Genomic DNA, 6,994 nt, shown 5'->3' with positions numbered 1-6,994 from the left:
AGTGTTGACTTACAGCCTGATTGAAAATAGAATCTAGTGGTAGCTACAGGTCTACATTCAAGAGATCATGTTTAACTTTATGGATGTGACAAGAGCAAAACATTTACCGTATATTTTCCATATTTAAATCCAATTTTATTTGTCACATACACATGGTTAGCAGATGTTAATGCGAGTGTAGCGAAATGCTTGTAATATTTATGGTCCATAACTATGAAACAACATGGAAGCAAACAGTACAGTATAATGATGGGGAGCAAAGTAATACCATCAAAATGAGTAGTAAGCGGTGGCATTTGAGGTGTTCTGAAAGAAAGTGTGGGTGGTACTGGGTAGATGGGGACAGCGAGGGAGTTGCATCCTGCTAGAATAGATCAAGGCCACAGTTCCTTAATTAGCTTAGGAGATAAGTGCTTTTTTAAGGTTACCTGCATGTACTTCTGCTTTAAGACTGTAAACATTCCACACGCTAACACTTGATCATGTGCCTGAACACAGATGGACACACATTAAGGCTACGTAGACAGAGACAAGCAGTGTTGAACTGAATACATAGATGAAATGATCTTACAATCCTTGGGTTCTGCTTGGGAGAATGCCAAACCTCTCATCCAGCCTTAGAACACATGCAACATGTACTGTAGGTCATTTATTTAGCTGTTAAAGAGGACATGGACCATGTCTAGTCTGTCTATGTTCTGGTATGTGTAGTTTAACTCAATGGTGGCAACGTAAGTTCAAAGTAAGTCAGTCAGAGATATGAGTTTTGCCAGCACACCCAACCAACACCCACATTCTCTTTATCTACCAATGACATACAGTATCACCAATAAAAAAAAGAAAACAGTTTGCATTGAGTGAAAGGGACACTTTCAAACACATGTAGGTGCAGTACCAGGCTATGAAACCAGAGGTACAGAATATGACCAGAGGGGTTGCTGGTTCAAATGGAGCACCATTGGACTAAAAAAGTAGAGTAGGAATGGAAAAAGTATACACAAGCATTCCAGAACCATCAAATCAAATATTTAACTTTGTTCAGGTCCATTGCAGTATGTTCTTCTAGTTTTTGACAACTGTAAATCATCCTTCTGAAATTTGACTGACTTCACCACAGCATTTCTTTAGACGAGGGCTGATATTCGATCAAAACTGCATTTCGGTTAACACACAATGAATATGAATGAGTCTGTTCTGTTTAATTAAAACATCAACAACAGAATCATATTAAATTATGCATGGTTTTCCCAGTGCATGTCATCTCAGTACGTATAACCAAGTTGAATGTCACATAAAGAATAACTTGAAATAATCTGAACTCAAATGTACAGTTTACGTCATCGTAATTACTTTTAAGGTTGTTACTATCGCTACTATTGCTAAATTCAATTTCAAGACCCACATGGCAGACAGCAGCATGGTGTCAGATAGTAGACAGCAGGACATGTTTTTGTACTCACCTCCCAACTGGGCCAGACAGCTCCTCAGACCACCACTGCCGAGGCAAAACACAACCGTTGAGCCTCCCACTTATGGGTATATATGTGTGCGTGTGTGTGTGTGCATGTGTCTTCAATATAGAATCTGTAACATCTAATGCCACAAAGGGATGACTATGAACAGACAGTGGGACAGCAGAAAGTTAGTTTGTATTCCTGTAACAATAACCTACTGTATGTAATGAAACACATTCTGTTTCTGAAATGTACCCCTGACAATGCAGTGATATCCACCTTGCAGCTCATGTTTTTTATACCTGTGCTGCAGCATAGGGAAACTTTTTAACAACTGTCTTTACAACCTTGCCGGAGGACAAACTAGTTTGTTATCGAGGACAAATGAGTGTACTATTTTAAGAATCTAGTTTGCTAGGTTTCCCACGTTTGCTAGTAAATAGTAAGTGAAAGCATGTCACGATCGTGTGTAGAGACGGACCAAGGCACAGCGAAGGTTGAGTTCCACATCTTTATTTCTAAGTGAAACTTAAGCAAAACATAAACAAACGAACCGTGACTAAGTGGTGCACAAACACAAAACAATATTCCACAAACACAGGTGGGAAAGACAACTACTTAAATATGATCCCCAATTAGAGACAACGATTACCAGCTGCCTCTAATTGGGAACCATACAAAATCACCAACATAGAAAAACAAAACTAGAACCCCACATAGAAATAATAAACTAGACTAATCCCCAGTCATGCCCTGACCTACTCTACCATAGAAAATAAGGTCTCTCTATGGTCAGGAGGTGACAAAGCAAGACTTGGAAGTGTGGTAACCATACAAATAAAATGTATAGTATAACTTTATTGTGGTAACGCAATACTACTCTTTTAGGGATGACAATGACACAGAGGAGGTGAAGCCCTCCTCTCCTCAAGCTGCTCCTGCTGGTCATGATGAGGGTGAGGCCTTCCATTCACACAACACGGACCATCTCAGCCATATAGCCATGGATGGCCAACCTGACTCTAGTTTTACCCTGAATCAGTAGCCAAATAGTGTCCACAATATAATCCCTGGTAGTTTGACCTCATTCCTGGTAATCTGATCTCATCCCTAGTAGTGTGATCTCATCCCTAGTAATCTGACCTCATCCCTGGTGTCACGTTCTGTCCATCGTTCATATGTGTTTTCCTTGTTTTAGTGTTGGTCAGGACGTGAGCTGGGTGGGCATTCTATGTTGTATGTCTGGTTTGTCTATTTCTATGTTTGGCCTGATATGGTTCTCAATCAGAGGCAGGTGTTAGTCATTGTCTCTGATTGGGAACCATATTTAGGTAGCCTGTTTTGTGTTGGGTTTTGTGGGTGATTGTTCCTGTCTCTGTGTTTGCACCAGATAGGACTGTTTAGGTTTTCACTTTTCTTGTTTTGTATAGTCTGTTCATGTATAGTCGTCTTTATTAAAAACATGAATAACCACCACGCTGCATTTTGGTCCGCCTCTCTTTCACCAGGAGAAAACCCTTACACCTGGTAGCTTGACCTCATTCTTGGTAATCTGACATCCCTGGTAGTCTGAACCTATCCCTGGTAGTGTGACCTCATTCCTGGTAGTTTGACCTCATTCCTGGTAATCTGACATCCCTGGTAGTCTGAACCTATCCCTGGTAGCTTGACCTCACCCCTGGTAGCTTGACCTCATCTCTGGTAGTTTGACCTCATCCCTGGTAATCTGACCTCATCCCTGCTAGTTTAACATTTCTGGTAATCTGACATCCCTGGTAGTCTGACCTCATCCTTGGTAGTGTGACCTCATCCCTGTTAGCTTGATCTCATCTCCAGTAGTTTGTTCTCATCCCTGGTAGTTTGACATCATCCATGGTAGTCTGACCTCATACATTATAATCTGACCTCATCCCTGGTTATCTGACCTCATCCTTGGAAATCTGACCTCATCCCAAGGTAGTGTGACCTCATCCCTGGTAGCTGAAAACGGGGGATGACAGCCCTGCTTTCATAAGCCATTAATTGATCTGTTACTTTTATAACACTGCAAAACATTAGTTGCAACATTTTATTAAAGTCTTCATTATTTGTTAATCAAATTAAAAGTTGTGGTGTAAGTATTTAAAGATGTAAAACAAAATGCATTATTTGAATTTGAATAAGTGTGTCAGCCTCTCCACTAATCAAAATCAAATAAAAATGGCAAAGGTCCATAAAGATGGACAACTTTAGATAGATAGTTTGCATAGATAGTCTAGATGTGTCAAATTTTTTTCAAAAACGCTTTCAAGGGGGTCTTGACTCCAGTTTCATACAAGACATTAATGTTTCTCACATGAAAACAGCTGTTAACATGACAAACAGTACATACAGATGTAGGATCTTAATTTGACCAGAATTGTCAAAACCAAATAATCCAGAAGCAACAGGATTTGAAGGTTTAGTCAATGTTGCGTCACTGTGGTTAGGCGATTAACTGGCCAAATCCACAAATAATCACATTTTATTAAAGAAAGTCATTTTCATGGAATGTGCACTAAGTTACCAGTGGCGGTCAGTGCCATTTAGGATGAGGGAGGACAATTTGTTTTAATGAGCATGGCCTTATTTCTATTACAGCATATTGGATGACTCTCATTCATATTCCATTCAGCCTAAATTAGAATACCTCATGATAAACTGCAGACCATACTATTTACCAAGAGAGTTTTAATCTACATTTTTCATACCTGTGTATTTACCATCACAAACTGATGCTGGCACTAAGACCGCACTCAACGGGATGTATAGGGCCATAAGCAAACAAGAAAATGCACATTCAGAGGCAGCGTTTCTTGGTGACAATGATTTTAATGCAGGAAAACTGAAATCCGTTTTACCTTATTTTTACCAACATGTCAACTGTGCAACTAGAGTTGACAAAACACTAGAGAACCTTTACTCCACACAGAAACGCATACAAGGCCCTCCCTCACCCTCCCTTTGGCAAATCAGACCACAACCCTATCCTCCTGATTCCAAGCAAAAACTCAAACAGTAAGTACCAGTAACGCTTCATCGGACCACAATACAGAAGTGGTCAGACGCAGCGGATGCTAAACTACAGGACTGTTTCGCTAGCACTGTCCTGAATATGTTCTGGGATTCATCCAATAACATTGGGCTTACCACATCAGTCACTGGCTTCATTAGTAAGTTTATCGACGATGTCGTACCCTCAGTGACCGTACGCACATAGCCCAACCAGAAGCCATGGATTACAGGCAACATCTGAACTGAGCTAAAGGCTAGAGCTTTGATGCCACACATACACCCACATGCTGATGCCACATATACACCCACACACACATACACCCACATGCTGATGCCACATATACACCCACACACACATACACCCACATGCTGATGCCACATATATACCCACACACACATACAACCACATGCTGATGCCACATATACACCCACACACACATACACCCACATGCTGATGCCACATATACACCCACACACACATTCACCCACATGCTGATGCCACATATACACCCACACACACATACACCCACATGCTGATGCCACATATACACCCACACACACATACACCCACATGCTGATGCCACATATACACCCACACACACATACACCCACATGCTGATGCCACATATACACCCACACACACATACACCCACATGCTGATGCCACATATACACCCACACACACATACACCCACATGCTGATGCCACATATATACCCACACACACATACAACCACATGCTGATGCCACATATACACCCACACACACATACACCCACATGCTGATGCCACATATACACCCACACACACATTCACCCACATGCTGATGCCACATATACACCCACACACACATACACCCACATGCTGATGCCACATATACACCCACACACACATACACCCACATGCTGATGCCACATATACACCCACACACACATACACCCACATGCTGATGCCACATATACACCCACACACACATACACCCACATGCTGATGCCACATATACACCCACACACACATACACCCACATGCTGATGCCACATATACACCCACACACACATTCACCCACATGCTGATGCCACATATACACCCACACACACATACACCCACATGCTGATGCCACATATACACCCACACACACATTCACCCACATGCTGATGCCACATATACACCCACACACACATACACCCACATGCTGATGCCACATATACACCCACACACACATTCACCCACATGCTGATGCCACATATACACCCACACACACATTCACCCACATGCTGATGCCACGTATACACCCACACACATATACACCCACATGCTGATGCCACAAATACACCCACACACACATACACCCACATGCTGATGCCACATATACACCCACACACACATTCAACACATATGCTGCTGCTACTATCTATTATATATTCCGTTGCCTAGTCACTTTACCCCTACCTATATGTACATGTCATGCAGGTGAAAGAGGACCCAAAAGCGACTTGGCGAAAACAGAGTCTTTAATCCAGTAAAGTAAATACAAACAAAAAACACAACTTTCACTCGAAATGACGAGGACAAACTGGAGACTCGATCTTGAACAGCAGGTGAACAGCAGGTTGCCTCGGGAAGGCACTTGAACCAGACAGACTCAGACACCTGCTCACCACGCAGCATCTGAGGAAAACACGACACGACAGGGCGATACACAAACACAGCACGGTGAATTCTAGACAAGGAACCGACAGGACAGGAACGGAACACAAAGGAAGAAATAGGGACTCTAATCAGGGGAAAGGATCGGGAACAGGTGTGGGAAGACTAAATGATTGATTAGGGGAATAGGAACAGCTGGGAGCAGGAACGGAACGATAGAGAGAAGAGAGAGCGAGAGAGTGAGAGAGGGAGGGGGAGAGAGAGGGATAGAAAGAGGGAAAGAACCTAATAAGACCAGCAGAGGGAAACGAATAGAATGGGAAGCACAGGGACAAGACAAGATAATAAATGACAAAACATGACAGTACATAGTTACCTCAGTTACCTTGTACCCCTGCACATTGATTCAGTACTGGTATGCCATGTATATAGCCATGTTACTTTCGTTATTGTAATTAACTATTCACTGTGTGTCACTATTCTTCCTGTTACTATTTCAATTATTATTATTTTTTAAATCTTTATCTTAACTCTGCATTGTTCAGAAAAGTACCCATAAGAAAGCATTTCACTGTTAATCTACACATTATTTACAAAGCATGTGACACGTTATTTCATTTGATCATTTTATATATATCTCATATGACCACTTTTTCATGAATTTGATGACATACTGTAAGCTTGAAGCCCATTTAAAAATTGTACGGGAACAAGGAAGTAGGTGAGACTTTCATAGGGTATTAAACAGTCAAAACACTAGACCTATCTACAAATTATATACTGTAAAATTAAATATCCAGTTACTTCATCATTTTCATGTGCTGCCTGAGTGAGCTCTGTCATAATAATTAGTGTTGAAATAT

The sequence above is a fragment of the Oncorhynchus gorbuscha genome, linkage group LG03 (assembly GCF_021184085.1).
Source record: "Oncorhynchus gorbuscha isolate QuinsamMale2020 ecotype Even-year linkage group LG03, OgorEven_v1.0, whole genome shotgun sequence".
In the NCBI taxonomy this organism is placed as follows: Eukaryota; Metazoa; Chordata; class Actinopteri; order Salmoniformes; family Salmonidae; genus Oncorhynchus; species Oncorhynchus gorbuscha.
The sequence above is the reverse complement of the archived record's forward strand: the minus strand, read 5'-3'. Positions refer to the sequence as shown.